Source organism: Lonchura striata, chromosome 8 (assembly GCF_046129695.1).
Source record: "Lonchura striata isolate bLonStr1 chromosome 8, bLonStr1.mat, whole genome shotgun sequence".
NCBI classification, from domain to species: domain Eukaryota; kingdom Metazoa; phylum Chordata; class Aves; order Passeriformes; family Estrildidae; genus Lonchura; species Lonchura striata.
In genome coordinates this window covers 17,513,165-17,531,636 of record NC_134610.1, presented here as the reverse complement: position 1 = coordinate 17,531,636, position 18,472 = coordinate 17,513,165, and the positions used below count along the sequence as shown (strand labels likewise).

Below are 18,472 nucleotides of genomic sequence, written 5' to 3'. Positions count from 1 at the left end.
TGCCAAGTGCACTTCTGTCAAATCCAAGCCAACATCTTAAAAGGCCAGGACAAAGCTGCAATGCAAGTGTGAGGATGCACAGCAACACAGCCACTCTCCCCACACTCTGCCTTGTGTGCCCTCCTGGTAAACTCTGGCTATGAGGGGCTGCATCTTACTCAGCCATGCCACACCATCTTTCTCCTCCTGAAGGCAGTGTCCTGCTCTGTAGAGGCAGAAGAGCTTTTGACACAAAGGTGACAGGCAGACCTCACAGTAAATACACGAGTTACATATAAAGGAATTAACTCATCCTCTTTCTCCTTCAGTAATAACAGGAGGAGGACTGAGATCCATGCCCACAGTGTTACTTTCTGTTCTGCCATGCTATTCAGAAATAACAATTTCCCAACAAAATATTAGATGGCAAAGTCCTGGTATAGCTAACTTTATATTATCCCTCATTCATTCTTAAAATACAATAAAATAGAACAACCTTGTTATGAACTATCAGAACATGCATGGCTGCAGAACCTCTGCTCATGTGCTGCTGTGCTCAGAGGCCCAGGGCAGTTGGAGTTAAGACAGTCTCAGGCAATGAAAACCTAAACTTCCACCAGGAGAACAATTTCTGTCTTCTAGAGGATGGTTGTCATCAAAAGCACATGACACGTTCAACTTCATTGCTGAATAAAAGTGATTTCTAATTAGTTTTGCATGTATTGAACAAATTTACATTTACTCTGGCAAATCTTAGGGCTTTCTGTTCACTTTATCATCCCACATCATATGACATATAAAACTTACATTATTTGAACTAGTGCCCTATGGACAGTCAGTCACAGGCTGATTTAGATTAAAACCCAAACATTTGGGGTTTATACCTTATGCATGTTTTTATTTTTGTTTTCAAGGCTACAAGCTGTTTAATTCTGTGTTAGTAATAACCAAGACTACTGAATGATTATTCACTATCTTTCAGAATTAGTCAAATAAAAAATTTCCATTGTTATAATCAGTAATTATATCCCACATCAATCACCAAGGAAACTATTCAACATTTTTCCCTACTCCAAAAATTTTCTGTACATAATAGTTACCAAACAAAAAAAGAATCAAGATCTGTTTCTGAAAATCTCAGATAAATTATCCATAAATATTTTTTAACCAACTCTATTACCTGTCATGTCTCCAAGCAGATGTTAAGTATTTCCCTAACTCTTTTCCTAAGCAAATTAATATCTGGTTACATACTTTTTGTGTGTGTGTATGCCACAGTAACATGATTTTAACCTCACTTTCTTACCTGTGGTCAGGTACCTGTTCAGAGCAAATTATGTCTAGTCACAAGTATTTATTGTCATCCAAATAAAGTTTATCCAACCATGACCAAAGAATATTTTTTGTTCTTCCCTTAGTTCTCTTCCAGCTTCACTCAGATTAAAACTACTGTTGTATATATACCTTGTAAGGTAAAAAAAGAATGGCAGAAAATGCCCAATCTGTTTAATTAGTTTCTGTCTGATGAGTTATTTGCTTTATCTGCACAAAAGTATTTAAATGTGTTTCCTTGTAAATGGGTACCTTATATGCTGATCTTTAAAGAGAATATCCTAAAATCTATTTCCAAATCTAAGACAATCAGGCCTGTATCGAGTTAGCTCAGGATATTTCCAGCTCCTAACCTTGGCAGCATCTTTGCCCTGTTGGAGTGATACAGGCAGAAAGGCTTCCTCGTTTCCCATAAATACATAGGTATTTTTATTCCTTCCAAAATAATATGAAACCTTCTTTTTTAAGTAATTGGGAGAAGAAACAAGTGTTTTTAGTTCTAACACTTACTCTAAGCAGCTACAACTCAGGGACTCAGAGAAATAGGAGGACTAGAAGTATCTAAGTGATTAGATATTTCCTGGTTTGGAAATGCAGTAGAGGGGACTCTGCTGTGCTCGTAATAGCAGGGTTCCCTCAGTGCCTTACTCAGATTTCTTTCATCGTCATTTTAAGCATACATAATTTGGGGTTCCTGCTAAAAGAGAAAGTTTTGTTCTCTACCAATTCTTTTTCTAGGTTGATTTCAACCTGAACTGTGAGTACATGAACACTTGCTCTGGCATACGGGAGTAGGCGGCACCGGAGCAAAACGAGATGACAGAGATGGGAAAGGATGGACTTTTTGGAAACATATATAATTAGTGCCAGCTTCTGAAGCTGTGATGTTAAAGTCAGCACTCCAAGACAGTGGTGCTCTGCAATCATCTTGCTTTGAACTACTAGGTAAGATGTCAACAGAGATTTATTTAGCTATCACAATAAAGAAATACTTCTGCTGATTTATGAAGGATGAGGCACTTAAGTCCTTTTAGATAATCCAAATCTGATGGCCATGCAAAAAGTCTAAACTTGTTTTGCCTTAATCAAAAACTGGATATTATGATAAGACTGTTCTAATGATCTAAGTGGAACACTTATAGAATCATATAATCACTAAGCTTGAAAAAACCTGTAAGATCTTTGAGCCCAAACAACACGGGAACTGTTGTGTTTCAGTGTTAATACAGTCACAGACTTCTGTCTTCTGATGCTTTATATGGGGAGTGTATTCCTATATATTTCAGTCCACCAACTTGTTTTAGTGTTTTTCTTAAGGTCAACATGAGCTTTCATGTGGTCATATTCCCCAAGTTTTACTTTTCAAAAAAAAATTAAAGAATTTAGCCAGATATCTGAATAACACAAAGTGGTACAGCCCTGATGAAATCAGCACATTTCTGATCTTTTATTCCAGAGACAGATGCACTTTATAAAAATATTCTTTAAATATCTTGTGACACTTAGGGATTTAACTAAGAATGAAATAGATTTTCCATCAAATTGAGGGCCACAGAAGAGAAAAAAGCATGAATAATACCTTATAATCCCTTCATATCCTTAATCGGTCACCATTTTCAATTGATGTTTTTATTCTTGGATGTTACAGTGATATCTGACGCCACAGAATGAAAAAAATTGCTCAGAATTTATGCCAAGCTGATACAAACTGTCATTAATTTGCTTACCTGACTATGTACATGTCCTTTCTTCTGGCAATTTTTATTGTTTTTCTTCCCCATAATCTTTGCTTGTATCCAGGGAATTAACATTTTGTCAATTGTTATCCATTGTTTCTACGCTGCCTCTGTGTGAAACAGTCAAATTGCACAGTTTAGATTTCACTTACCCAGTTGCCTCAGTTTGTGCTCAAAGTTGAAGTCTATTTATTTTACCTATATTTTTAACCTAAAACTATCTAATATTTAAGTCTTCAGGTCAGGTAAAACTTTCCTGTTTAATTATGACAAAGTTCAGATGATAACTGGGGAATAGGCATTTATAAGGAGTGTCATATTTATAGTCCACTTTGCAATTTACCATAGTATATTCATAATGGTTGGCATGATTTAACAGGTAGCTCTTTGTGAACTCATAGTTACCTGACTGAAATTGAGTATTTGATCCATTTCTTTAAAAATAAAACATGATTGATGTCACAGAATATTTTCCTAGATGTAATGCTACTCTTTATCTAAAAATGTGTAACATTACCTTTCCAAATTCTTGCCTATTTAAATGCCAAATTATTTCTTTATCCAAAAATAAATTTTAAAAAAGAAAAATAACTATTTTCTAATTTACTCTATAATAATGTGAATGAAGAACCAAAGCAATAATAACACAAAGAGAAGAAATTTGGGTCATACATAAATATACAGCAACAAGTATCTGAAAAATTTAATTTATGTCCATCCAAGTAAATAGTAGAAATAACCTATCCCTATTAGTTTGCTGGGTTTTTTTTATTGGCAGTTTATAGAATGAAAGTAATGACATTTAATCAAAAATGTACATAACCTACAGAGCCACACCCTTTTTCTTGCTGCCATTTCACAGAATCACAAAAGATGCTGATTTTGAAGGGACCCCCATGGATCATTGATCTGTACTCCCTGGCCTGCACAGCTCCATTCCCAAGGCTCACACCATGTGCCTGAGAGCATTGTTCAAAGGCTTCCTGAGCTCTGTCAGGCTTGGTGCTAGGGCACTTCCCTGGGAGCCTGTTCCAGTGCCCAGCCACGCTCTGGTGAAGAACCTGAGCCTGTTCTAGACAAGATATCAGAAATAGTGCAGCCATCAGGACTATGGCAGGGACTGTCCCTCTGTACTCAGAACCGGTGAGGCCACACCTTGAATCCTGTGCCAGTTTTAGGCCGCTCTCTCCTAGAAAGACACTGAGATGCTGGAGCTTGTCCAGAAAAAGGCAGCAAAGCTGGTGAAGGGGCTGGAGCACAAGTCTCATGAGGTACAGCTGAGAGAGATTGAATTGTTTAGCCTGGGAAAAAAACATATAGGCTTGAGGAGCCTCATTGTTCTCTGCAACTCCTGAAAGGAGGTTGTAGCAAGGTGGGGGTCAGCCTCTTCTCCTGGGTAACCAACGATAGGACAAGAGGAAATGGACACAAGTTGCTCCAGTAGAGGTTAAAGTTCAATATTGGGAAAAATTTCTTCACAGAAGAAATTGTCAGGCATTGGAATGGGCTGACAAGGGATGTAGTTGAGTCACCATCCCTGGAGGCATTTAAAGGACACGTGGTCTTACCACTTAGAGACATGATTTAGTGGTGAACTTGGCAGGTTAACAGCTGGACTCCATGATCTTAAAGTTTTGGGTTTTTTTCCAAACTGAACGATTCTATGATTTTAAGATTAATATTAAATCAAGTTCTCCACATATGCTATTTATTTATTCCTATTGCTTTCTAATGCCTTTGGTTGGTGACTGACTAAATTGGCAATAGCCTTGCTTTAAAGTGTAGATCTTATGTACTTAATTTCAAAGTGCTAAATTATCACTGCTTGGTTTCTTTTCAGATTCCTGGGTATGTGCCATTTAAAAATGTAAACACTCAGTAGACATGATGTAAACATGCAAAGATTTTAGTCAACATACTGTTTGGGATTCCTGTCACATTACAAAGGACAGCACAGACAACTACCAGCTCCAGATGTTTTGATCTTTTAAAATTTGTAACACATATGCAGGAAAACTTTGTCTCTCTTTAAATAAACATTTTCTATTAGAGATTTCTTACCCAGACTTGCATAACACATTTATTTCCCTGGGTCATTTTCCATTTTACGGCAAATAGGCTATAGACACAACATACCAATCTGACAGCAGCTTTTCCCTCCATCAATAGCATTTCTAATTAAAGATGAGGATTCAAAATCAGTATTGAAGGTACATGCTGTTTTTTCTAAAGGGAGTTAGTGTACCTGTACATAATTCATCACTTCCCTTAGTTTAGTAAAACCAGGTTTAAAAACCAAGGAAAATCTGGCACTAAGTCTTTTCATTTAAATGGCCATTGCTGTGCAGGTATGAATCCATATCTTCACCTAAATCCAGCTCTATTCTCTGACCATGCCACTTGTCTACAGGAATGCTGTTGGCACAAGCACTGTTAATTTAACTGGTATCCAAAGGGAGGGTCGTCCCCACTGTACCTTGAGAATACAAGGATCTTCCATTACATTCCACTTTTTTATTCTTCCACTTTGTCCTTGTGTTCTGTGATAAAAAAAAAAAAAATAAAGAGCTCAGTTAAACTGGTTAACAGGTATGGCCACATAGGTAAGAGTATGACAGCAAATTAGTCAAGCATGAGCTAGTATCAAATTCAGAAAATGAAGGAAACTTTTATAAGAAAGTAAATTTTCATCCAATGAAATTAAAGAAAGAGTATATAAATCCCAAAAAAGTTACCATCACACCTGGCTAATGCTATTATGCAGTTTTCTGCTGCTTTTCAGTGTGAGAATAAAAAGGCTACTACAGTTACTAACTTCTGAAATGGAGACTTACCATAAAAACACATATAAAGTGCGATAACTATCATAAAATATGCTGGAGAGCAACTTAATTTCCCTTATAAATCTTCATATTCTGTTTCCTGACATTCTTGACTGATTGATTTAAACAATGCAGCCTTCACACTATTATAAGAGTTAAGCATAAATGAATAGCCTGACAGAGTCATGATCCCTGGCCTTCAGTACCTGCCACAGACCTTCCTGAATGATTTCTGATGAACAGAGCCCAGAGTAAACACACCCTTGTAGATTGCTTGTTCCTCTGATCATAATTATAGGTACACTGTCTTTCACGGATTTACTACTGTGTAACTTGCAGACTTCTTTCTTTCATTACACAGTTAGCTTGGAAGCAAATACAAATATGAAAGTGACATTGTGATCACAGGGACATTGAAGAGCCATGTGATTCTATGTCCAAAAGTTGGCAGTATTTTCACAAAAATACTGTCCTTAAGGCCGATATCTGTATCTAATTATAAGGTTAATGGTTTGGGCCATGAAGGTAGGAGACCACCCCTACTCCAAATAGCCTACTTTTTTGTTTAAAGTATTTATTAAAAGAAAATATCCCAATAGCAGCAAGTGGAACTTATACCTAGTTTATAAGAAAAAAATTAAAACTGAATTTTCAAGCCCTATTACGCATTTTTATGAGCCTCTTACTGGATTCTTTCATTTTTTCCTCCATCTTTTTAAAGACAGAAATATAATTCCTTTAGAAGTTTTAATTTTAAATCTAGAAATAGAATTCAAATGGATTTTGCTTCATTTTCTCAACACCTAACAAACAGGTGTCTAAACCCAGCTACAAAGACCCTAGATAAAACAGGCTGATGCTTTACCTTTAAAAGGCAAAATTTTTAGAAACTGGGCTGGATATCAGAAATCTCACTTTGTGTAAAATTAGCTGCCTAATTACAGCTGTAGACTGAAAGAAAACGTTTTTGCTATCTTTTTATTAACTTGGGTATATGTGTGTATAAACCAGTTAATTTCTAATCCCATGGCACCTTTTTTTTCACCAGAGGATCAGGAAACAACTGTTCTCCTTTATGACTCTAATTTTGTACTATATGGCAGTACTGACTTCAGTGGAATAACCCTTCATTCAGAGAATTCTCTGGAGAGAAAGAGTAGAGTATAATTAGATCCCTTAAAATTATTAGATGTGGTAGAGTGAAATAAGCCTTAAAGTAGCTGTGTTTCCATATTGAAATGCTTTAGTAGCAGTAGGTTGCAGGGAAGTCTATTGTCATGTGCTGCCTATGTTTTAGGCATGAGTCTGCTAAAAATGCATATTTGCTGGGGATGTTGTTACTAGGGAAGCATAAGTTACTAATATATATATCTATAAAAACCAGATAGTGTTTAATAAAAAGAATGAAAAAAAAATTGGTATCAAGAAAATAATGTAAGCACCTCCAATCCAAAACACAGTCTGCAAAATGTTTTATGAACACAAGCTGGAATGGTGACTGATGCATCAGCCAGTGGGAAGAGGGGGAGAGGAGGGACACTTGTCCATGGAAAGTTAAGAGTTCTGGAGAGATTTATAATAGACTAAGACCCCCTAAAAAAAGTATCTATTTCTTCTTATTTTATAAAATTCCAAGCCCTATAATTTTCTTTAGTTTTACTGAATCACTCTCACAGAAATTTGCGTAATTGAAACAAAGGAAAAAAATCTTCCTTAAAAACTGAATCCCTAGCTACCTTTCAGAAATTTCCTACTATTGAAGAATATCCTAAGTATACACGTCTGAATCCCAGCTACCCAAACAAATAGGAAACATAGCAGCTATACTGAGACATTATATAGCATAGAGAGAACATTGAAGGTATAATAAATTGGCTAGCAGTTGTTAAACATAGTAGATGCCAAGAAAGTCTTTTAATCACTAAAAACAGAAGTGATTGATAATTTATTGTTTATCCAGGAATGTAAAATTTCTAAAACTAAATAAGGTATAAAATACAATTATTGACATAATTGATTATATATAATGCTAGACACTTTTAATTCTATATTTATTTCAGGAAAAATAATTATTATTTTCCCCCCTAATCTATCTTCCTCTTGGCTTGAACTAGATGTGCTTTTAGGTAGTGATTGTCATATATCATTATAATGCTCCCATCCTTCCTGAGGTATTTTCACATAGGAAAAGCAGATGGCATTATAGCCAGGGCTCTGCTACCAGATTATCATATGCCATGATCTGTCATCACAGGCCCCCAGCTGAGTAATAATTAGCCTTGACTCCATGGTTCTCAGAAGGCTGGTCAATCCCTTTATTATACTGTATTTATTAAGAAACCCATCACCCTTACAGACAATCTGATATAGGTGGACCCAACTGGTCCTTCAATGCAAACACCATCACCATTGGCCAATCAAGAGACCAGCCTTTGGTAAACACATCTTCACAACACATTCCACATGTTCACAACAACAGGTGCAGCAAGTGAAGATAAGAGTTGTTTATCATTCTTTGATCTTCTCACAGCCTTCCCCAGGACAATGCCTGGGAAAGTTCTGCATTGCTCTCTGTGGCCAGAGAGTTGCTGCCACAATGATCTGTCTCAAGTGTGAACTATTTTGGAAAGATTTCAATGCTTTATAGTTTCTTAGATTCATAAATTGATAAAGTGTTCCAAGACCCACAGCTGTTCACATTCTTGTGAGTTAAAAATACATGCAATATTTTTGGCTTATCATGTATGTTCTACCTCCTGAAACCTACTGGCTTGTCTGAAATTCACCCATAAATGTGTGTGTGTTCAAGTAGCAGCAGATGTAATTCTATTTATATTAAACAGAATATTGATAATTCTTGTTTTCCTTTCCCTTTTTCCCTTTAAGGAATTATTTCTGGTGGTAAAATGTTTACTTAAAAGATCAACGGGAGAGACTAAAACATACAAAACAGAATCCTGAGTTTATTCATGTCTAAAGCAGAGGACACAATTGGGACACCAATTCCAGAATCTTCTGGATGACAAAATGTGGATCCTAAGTTAGTTTATGAGAATTGAGATGAGTAAATTGTTCTCTTACAACTATTTATTCTTTTGAACATGACTACTACAATCCAAATTAATCTGACATGCACAGTTTGGCTAATGCTTATCCACACACCTGTCTCCTCTGAGCATTGGCTGGTGCATTTGCTTTCACTACTTCTCATGGAAACTGAGCTAGAACTAAGTTTGTTTATGGTCCTTTTTTAGAATTCATCAAGATCAGTACATTTTTTTTTTAACTCTTAGATGAGGAAAGCCAAGTAAAACTATAGAAAGCAGACAGTTTTCAATTATTCCAGGTAATATGATCTGCCTGTCGCTTGTCATCTGCACAGTGATTCTACTACTCCCTAACAGATCACATTTCATATACTAACATTTAAACAAAATTAAATCAAACCCCTTGAGTCTTTACTTCTATAGCAGTTATTCAAATTACCCTGTTCACCTGACTACTGAAAAGGCAAACATGTCAGTGCTGAGGATAGAGAGACACAATAAAGAGGAAGAGGGAAATCTGGTAACCAAGCAATGTAGTCATGAGCTTCCATCTGTGAGAAGGATCAGCAAAGTTCCTGTGCTATGTTAGCACAAGGGAGCAGTGGAAGAAATTATAAAGTCTTATCCCTGAACTTAAAGAATTATAGAACTGGAAGTACTTTATGACAGATTAACAAATATTACTAGAAGACATAGAACTCTCATGAGAGAAAAGCAGTGCTGATACAAAGGAGCTCTGAGAGTCAGGGAAAATGCTGCTTCTTTCTAGATAGTTAAGAAAGAAGAACAAAGGGTACCAGCAAATACTCTGGATTTATATTTAATGTTCCATCTGAAAAGGTTTCAGATATCACAGACAAGTATTCTGCTAGAATACATGTGTATGTGTGATGTCTTTTAAAATGTAAATCAATAATGTATCACTTATGGAACATTTCAAGCCTACAGAATGCTATTCATTCCATTGAAAATTTCAGCTAATGGTAGAAATGGAGCCACATGCTTCAGGAAGCCCTGTGAGGCCAACACATCGATATTATAGAGAGAAAGAAGTGACATAATTGAAACATCATCTGTATATTCTGGATAATCAAAAACCAAGTCTCAGTATATCTGAAAATATCAAACATACCATCATGGAGTCACATGATAATATGGTTGTGAGCAGCCTCAGAAGGTGCAATGTCCTGCCTAAAACAGTGTCAGCAAAACTGTGAGACCAGGTGGTTTAGGGCTTTATGTAGCTCAGTCTTGAGGATGTCCAAGAAAGGGGAATGTGTGTCTTTGGGCAATCATTGTGGCTATGTGAGTTTAGCAGAGAAAGGACTATTGAAGCACTAAATGAGATTATGGTTTTGTTCTAAACTGAAGATTTATTTTGTACCCCTTACCCTCAAAGGATGTATAGCCCTAGACTGGGTTACTTGACAAGGTCTGGAAACTGATATTCATTGTCAGGTGAATCACAGATGTCTTGAGTTTTCAGTTGACAGTATGATTAAATCTCTATTTGAGATTATGACAAATTCCCTCCCAGTACAGTCCTCTGATTTGGAATGTTCACTTCTCAAAATGCTAGCATTTCCAGGGAAAAAATATTTTTTTCTAAGAAAAATTAAAAATGTCTTTAGGAAATATTTTCTCTCAATATTCAACATGACTTTATCATTTTGATTTTTTCATGATAAATTGGAATAAAAACTAGGCCTATGTTTTCAGCAGTACAGTTCTGTGTCTGAATCTGCCCATGGATCTGTCAGGATGTGAAAGTCTGGAGGCAAGATTGGATAGGCAGTCATCTGAGCTGTGCATTATTGTCCTAACCTGACACAAAAACATGGTGGATTTAAAATCTTAGATGTGCTTTCTTTCAAGCTGTTGACATAGCATATGAGGAAAATGAGTAAATTAATATTTATCTAGCTCAAACAGCATAAAAAATTAATATATGCATATACTGACTTTTTAAAGTGTTGTAAAATCAGACTTTCAAAATCACCTGTGAGCAGCCTGAATACTGAGGTAAGGCACAGTTTCTGAGTGATTGCTTTGGGTGCTACAGCATGTACAGAGGAAGTTCTCTTTCAAAAAGCATATCTGTATAGTTTGGCTATTATACTGTGAAAATAAGTATAAAGTAAAAAAATAGTTTAAATTATAATTATCAACCAAATTAGTATCTCTACTGTGATCTAACATGCGCCTATCTTAAATAACTGAACAAAGGATGATAAAAAGAAAAATGCAAAATAAATGAATGTTTTGTGATCAGATAATCTTGCTATTTCTGAATATGTATTTTAGCATATCAGTGGTTTTATTACTCTGTACTGGCAGAAAAGTTGACTTTCACCTGAAATTATTATTCATCCTGCCAAATAAACTGAACTATATGGAAGACAAGTACTAGAAAAAGTAGATTGAAAATATATCTTATTTGTATTGCAACCAAATAGACATAATGGTAGAGATCAAAAATACAGGAGAGATTATTTAAATAAATTTTACCTTAGGCAGCAGAAGACTTTCACAAAACAACATATGTCATTTGATTATCTCTCTCTGTCATTACAAATCATGAACAAAACTCACTTGTCAAATACCTGTCGTTCATATTGGCTTCATGTTGGTTGTTGAATACAGTTTTTAGCACTGATGAAAAATCTGCCCATTCATTTGCAGCTGTATTGATATAACTCTGGAGATGTTAGCTCCAGACAGGCACCTGGGTTTGTATATTTAGCCTATAGTACATGTATTTTACCTGCACAGACAGCAGATCAGCTATACTACTTTTGAGGAGGAAAACGCTGTTTCAGGATATGAGCATCTCTTCAAATGAATATGGACAAATGCCAGTTTTTGTCATATAATTAGATATGACCTCATGCTATAGGATTATGAAAGAAGAGTGGAAATATTGAAAAAGAAATATGCGAACTGGAAATTTGCAGATTATTTTTGACAGCAATGTGAACAGAAGCACTGATAAGTACACTGTCAGGAAGAATTAGCCTGTACAATTCTGGACTCTACACAGTTACAGAGAAATATTATTACTGTGAGAATAATACTGAAAAAATAAATGTGGAAGAATACAATTGTAGGGAGAAAATATACATGGCAGGTGGAGAAAGCTTCGCCTACAGAACTGAGTGTTAGAATATGCTAATAATAAAATCGTTAATGACTAAGTAAGCACAGTGTAGAAAACTGCAGTTACCTTATTTAGATGAAGTGACTGTGTAAAATATGTTAACAGAATGCAGAAAGAGCAAAGAAGGTATGAAACACTAAAAATTAACAGAATAGAAACACAAATTACTATTACTGAGATATTTAGGAAAATTAAATTCACCTTCAAGACCCTATGGAGCCATTGACACTAAAGCCTCATACTATTTTGGTGGGGTTTATTTCTTATGAATGAAATAGGAATTTATTTGCTATACTGTGTTCTGGGACATATATCCAAATTTCTCAAGCTTACCTCACTCTGACTGAGGACTACAAGGTCTCTGAGGATATATAACAAACATCCTTAGGAATAGCAAAAACATTCTCAAGCTGAAATAGACATCTAAAATTGTATTTAAAGTCGATGGAAGTTATTTTTTCCAACTAAACTGTTTCAATTTATATTTAATTTTGGCTCTAAAGTTCAGTGCATGTTATAATTTCTGGCCAGTTTCAGGTCAGTTTCTGGTCCATTTGTACTTCCATCTCCCTGCTCCTTCTATCCTTCTGCCTTTGAGGTTGAGAAGTACAAACAACTGACATAACTAGTAGATATAGTAGTAATATTCACAGTAGTCAAGCAGTGAAGACAGAAATCTGAAACAGTAGGAAACATGAAACAAAGGGCAAAAGGGAACAAAATTTATCCAAAATCCTAACATATCAGATCAGCCCAGGGAAAGGCAACAAAATGAACTCCATATTTATCCATTAAAATATTTTTTAAAAAATCTTCTTAGATTATTTGTACTACCAGGATACTGGTGTCCAAAAAGAATTACTTATATGCTTCAAAATTATATTTTATTGATCTTAATGTTTATCTGTGCTGGAAAGATATTTGTATATGATTACTCTTTGAGAGCATATCCAATCTGATACTGTCCAAAGGAGATAAAAGGTCTCACTGCCTCCTGGTCAATCTCAAGAAAAATGTTACTATGAACAAAGTTCAGAGCAGCTGCTGTCCTTTTCCTCCCCTACAGCTGCTCAGCATTGCCACACTGCCAGTTGCTGCAGGGCAGAGGAAAGGAAAAGAGGAGTTCTGGCTATTTACTGCTTGCTAAACTAATGATGGAAATATCATCCAAGCAGGAATTTGGCTCCTATACCCTGATCTGAGGAAAAAGGCTGAAGAGTAGAAATAATCTCCTTCATCTTTTGACCTCACTGAAGTTAGCCCCACCAGTAGAGAAGAGTATCTACAAAACTGGTTCAGAATAGTAATTTCATTTTGTGAAAGATTTTGATATGGCCCATTTTTATTATTTTATTATTATTGTTTAGAAATGAAACCATTTGAAAATTATGAAAGGAAGTTGTGTAAGGCTACCTTTCCCTGAGGATGCATGCCACAGAACCCTGCTGCATCTGCACTAGGAGGAACTTCAGGCAAAACCAGAAACCTTGTAACCTCAGGAAGGCCTAGGCCATTGCTCTACTTCTCATTGGCATTAGGGTGAGAGGTGGAAATCATTAAAAATGTGCTCCAAATGCAAGGTGCACTCTCATTATTATTGATAAAAACACACTCAGGACGTGCAGATGTAGAAGAAGGAATTCTAACCACAGTTTATTTGAGTGAAAAGCTAAGATAAGGAATGAGCCTCACCTGACAGATGGCAGTCCTAACACTTAATATTAGAATACACTATGAAGAAGGAAACTGGAATTTGGTACAAAGATAATTAATTTTAAAAATGCATGAATCTAGTGCAATTAGTAACTTACAGACAATAACTTAGATTTCATGCTTTAGCAATGATTTTTTTTGCCTTTCCCAGCTCATTTGATATTTTTTAGGCATACACTTCTAAAGAGATTAAAACTTATGATTTTTTTATATAAGCATAATAGTTCTTACATTAATTAGCACAAACTATTATTATAAACAATCATACCTGGATTTATGTCATAATGGAAGACAGATTATGGAGAATGCATATATTTATTTTCAATTACATTGCCCTGTGGTACAGAATTACTCACAATTATATGGAGCAGGGTACTTGATTTGTACACCATTAAAATTCTTCTCTATATGGTAGGAGGAAACAAATAAATTAATAGAAGTATGCTTCATGTCTTGCCTCATTAAAATCAACAGTCTTTCTGGACAGACAGCTGTCAGAATCATAGAGTCATAGCACTGTAATCCAGCTAGAAAATCTTGCAGAGGAGCAGCACATGCTGGGATCATTCCTGATGCTCTAAATTGGCCAGAGAAGGTCAGCACAGAATAGCCTGAAGCACCCATTCCAGGCCAAGGCCCCAGGGAAACACAGCGTGCATCTAAATGCTGTAAACCCCCAAGGCAAGAGCCCACACCAAAACTGTGGCTTCCTATGAGGGAATGAAGCCCTGTGGTGAGACAGAGAGATATTGAAGAGTCTCTCAGAGGAAGAAGTGCAAGCCTCATTGCTTGAATAATTTAAATCCTAAATGAATAATACAAATGCAAATATACTAAAGGGAACTATCCACTGGCAGGGCATTGAGTAAATGGATATATTGATGGTTTTTGTAATTCTCTTTTCATACCTGTACCTGCTAATTCTAAAATGATCCTAAGTCATGATGTTCTGAATCCCTAGGCATTCTAATATAGCACATAATAGTAGCAATGGATACTGTAGAATAACTAACAGCTTTTTGTGAATCCTTACAGAAAAAGTAAAGTTGCTTGCTGTCTTTCTGTTTTCCCATGTGATGTTACCTTTAATAGACTAGGAAATTTAGCACACAGAAGTTCTGCCTTATGGATTTTGCATTTATAATTCAAATTCTGGTAATCAAATTACTGTCTCTTAGAGTGAATTACATGTAAAATATACATTGAATGAAATCCAAAATATAACTTTTTTTATTACTGATTAAACTAGCTGTAAAATTAAATAGAAAATTTTAATCACTTTTTAGACTGCAATTACATGCAGACAATTCCTTTGTCATCCTAAAAACCTGACAGTCTTTCTCTTGTGTTGATATCTGAAGTCCTGAATACTAATAAGACCCATATGCAGACAAGGATGACGTATGCCTTAAGGCAAAATATAATAATTACCTTTGTGTAATCTCATTGACATTAGCGGTCTTGCCAGGAATAGGAGCCTTTATTTTAGATGGAAAAAGTGAAACACAAAATAACCATAATGAGATCTAAATTCAAGGTGAATTTTGTAACACCAATAATGAAGCATTCCAATTTTTCTGTGTAGGTAGCTGTGTAGACCATGTGGCTTTAGGATTAAGACTGACCTGGTGTCTGAGGCATCAGCACAGTGCAAGCAAAGACACAGTACTGCTTGAAGGAACCAGTTCTGGCAGCAGCATTTGCCACCACACTCACCCAGTGCCTTTCTCAGGAGCATCAGCAGAGATTTGCTATTTGGATGTTCATGATGTTCAAGCAGTTGATTTCTATCTTCTCCAATAGAAGTAATTTGGCAGTCCCCAGCAGCTGCATACTTTGCCTGAGCCTGAAGTGCAGACAGTAATAATCTAAATGATTATCATTATTATTGTGAAGGACTAAAACAAAATCTAGAGCTATATCTTGAAGCTGTGGAAAGACATAAAAGAGATGAGAAAGCAAGACTGATATAAACTAAAGGTGATGAGAAAAGACATCAACCTGTCAGGGAATCACAAAGGCCATCTTAACCTAAAATGGGATTCAAAATAAGGTTTCAGTATTGCTCTTGATAGCTCTGAAGACAATTCCAGCCTTATTAAAATTGTAAGCATATACAATGTGGATGGATGAAAAGTTTTTAGAGTCATGCAGGATATATGTGGTAAAAACAACACAAATACCTATGCTAGCTGGAACAATGGCAGGGCACGGAAGGAAGGAAGGAAGGAAGGAAGGAAGGAAGGAAGGAAGGAAGGAAGGAAGGAAGGAAGGAAGGAAGGAAGGAAGGAAGGAAGGAAGGAAGGAAGGAAGGAAGGATTAACCATATCTTGCTCTAGTACAAAAAGTGTTTATTAAAAATGAATGCACTTAAATTTCTGTGTACAGGAGGGCAAACATAAGACTTTGAAAAGTCAAGTATGATAAGAATGCTTGACTAATCTGAGTCCTGTTGTTTTGGTTTTTTTTCTCCAGCAAAAATATGATGGAAAATATGATTAGAGCCATTTCCCCAGAGCCAGCTTTTCCTGACAATAATAGGTTTAATTGCTAACCACCAAGGTGTCGAAACACATCAGTAATACATCTTTAGGCATATAGTCCTCTAAATTCTCTTAAGGAACTTGAGAAGGAAGTAGTTAAAATGCCAGTGAAAACCTTGTAACCACTATTTTAAAATCAGCTGCTCTCCTTGAGGCCAGGAAATGCCAAATATAGTTCTGCTGAGGAGCAGCCGAGCTCAGGGAGCTGTCCTTGGGCTGTGGCGAGGGGGACCGATGCCACAAGGGGGCAGAGGACACGGGATCGGCCACGCCGGAGGGGTCTGAGCTCCGGAGACGCCTCCCTCGGTACTTCGGTCTCTTGCAAAGTTGGTAACGGTACAGCTTTATAGATAAAACATATATCTCTATGGCATTCTCCATCTCTTTAATCACACTAGAGACGCACATTTATAATGAATTCAAACTTTCCCACTTGCATGCATATTTTCCCAATCAAATGCAAATTATTCCACATTACTTTCTCTGTGCTTGTTGTTAGCTGTCCAATTTTAATATATTTTCCTCTTGCACTTCTCTATTGGCTTGCTACAGAAAATTAACAAGCAATAAGCACAACGAGCATTAAGCACTCCAGGAGCAATAGATCATCTACAAGACTGCAGGAGTGCAAATCACCACAATGAAAGATTTTCTGATGTCACCTATTGCTCCTGTAGTTATTAAAACCCATCATTCTTGTCACTTCTTTCCTTGCTGAAAACCACATCTCAGATCTTGTCTTTCAGCAGCAGTTATCTTGCTTTCATTGGGGTTATCTTGATCAGTTCTAAACGAACAAACCAAGGTGGATAAAAAGGGGGGAAAAAGAGGACTATAATATACATTCAGGTAATCAGCATCAAAGTTCAAGCTACCATCGGGAGACAGAACAAAAAAGGTTTTACAGAGTCATGGAGTTCTGCTGCCTTCAGTATTCAGGCAAGCATAGTTTGGCTCTCAAATTTAACATAAAGATGAGGCTTCAGTGAATTTTGAATTCTTAAATGTATTTTTATATTTAATTTTTTTTTCTTGTCTTCTTTCCAGACAGGCATCTAAAGCACTGGACTCTGGACTCTACTGGCCTGTATTTGATCTAGTTTGCTACTAACTGTTCAATACTAGAAGCAAATGCTGATTGTTCAGTAAAGGTCACAGTTTTATCGTGATTATTTTCTACTGCTGTTCAAGATATATCAAAGTGACATTTTTAATGTGAAAATGAGAATGATGTTCACTGCTGGCCATTATGACTTGACTAGAAGTTAGGTATTATTGAAAGTGTTAAAATAAATATTTTCCTCTTCACTCTTTCTACTACTGTGTCTGGGAACTTTAATACATTTTCAGAGATGTATTTTCTTTGTCATTATGACAAAGAGCAATAAGAGAAAAATTCAACTTGAAGGCTCATCTACCTTCCAAAGGAAAAGTATTCAAAAATATTTTAAGACTTTTTTTCTCTAATGTTTATCAGAGTCAAAAACATGAGTTCTCCAAATATTATTACAAAAAATATTTGGATGTTTTCCCTTTGATTCATACCTCTGAATACAGAGATTTTAACATTTGTTTCTGCAAATAAGCAATGCTCACTTCCTAAGATTGATTACATATCTGATTATGTATCCCTTAATGTAGCTGAGGCTTTGTAATTAGTACACAATTACTATGAAGCCATCTTAATACAGTTTATGCATATATAAATTTTATTTTCAGACACCATTCACAGTTGTGTAAATCCAGGATGATTCCACTGAGATTAAATTAAATTAGTCCAGAAATGCACCCTCATACTCAACAGACTGTGCCCTACCTCTGATAAATATAGAGGATGGCACACGGTGACAGTGACACAAAGGGCCACACCTCTGAAAAGCTCACGGGAATAAGGAAACACCTGCTTGTGCTGTGGAAGAACAGGTGGGAAGCGGTGGTTTGCCGGCTCAATATCCTGTGCTTGCGATTACAAAGAACGGTGCTCAGGTGCCTCTCTTTTTTTGCCCTATGAGTTTATTAAGAAGCCGCCGGTGCTTTGCGCCACCCTAGAGATGCCTTTCCAGCATCGCATGGCTGCCCCCATCTCCCTCCCCGTGTCACCTCGCCGAGCCGTGCTGAACGCACACCGTTTTGCCTGCTGGGT

General features: G+C 36.3%; 1 long non-coding RNA gene across 1 annotated transcript in view; it reads right to left on the bottom strand.

Moving 5' to 3' along the window:
- The window catches only part of LOC110469642 (uncharacterized), a 243,411-nt gene that overhangs the window by 189,866 nt on the left and 35,073 nt on the right, over window positions 1–18,472 (bottom strand). Inside the window, exons 5-7 of the long non-coding RNA XR_002465282.3 lie at window positions 15,503–15,632; window positions 5,524–5,587; window positions 3,039–3,157 (exon numbers count right to left, since the gene is read on the bottom strand). This is a non-coding gene — a long non-coding RNA (uncharacterized LOC110469642). The remainder of the gene's footprint in view (window positions 1–3,038; window positions 3,158–5,523; window positions 5,588–15,502; window positions 15,633–18,472) is intronic.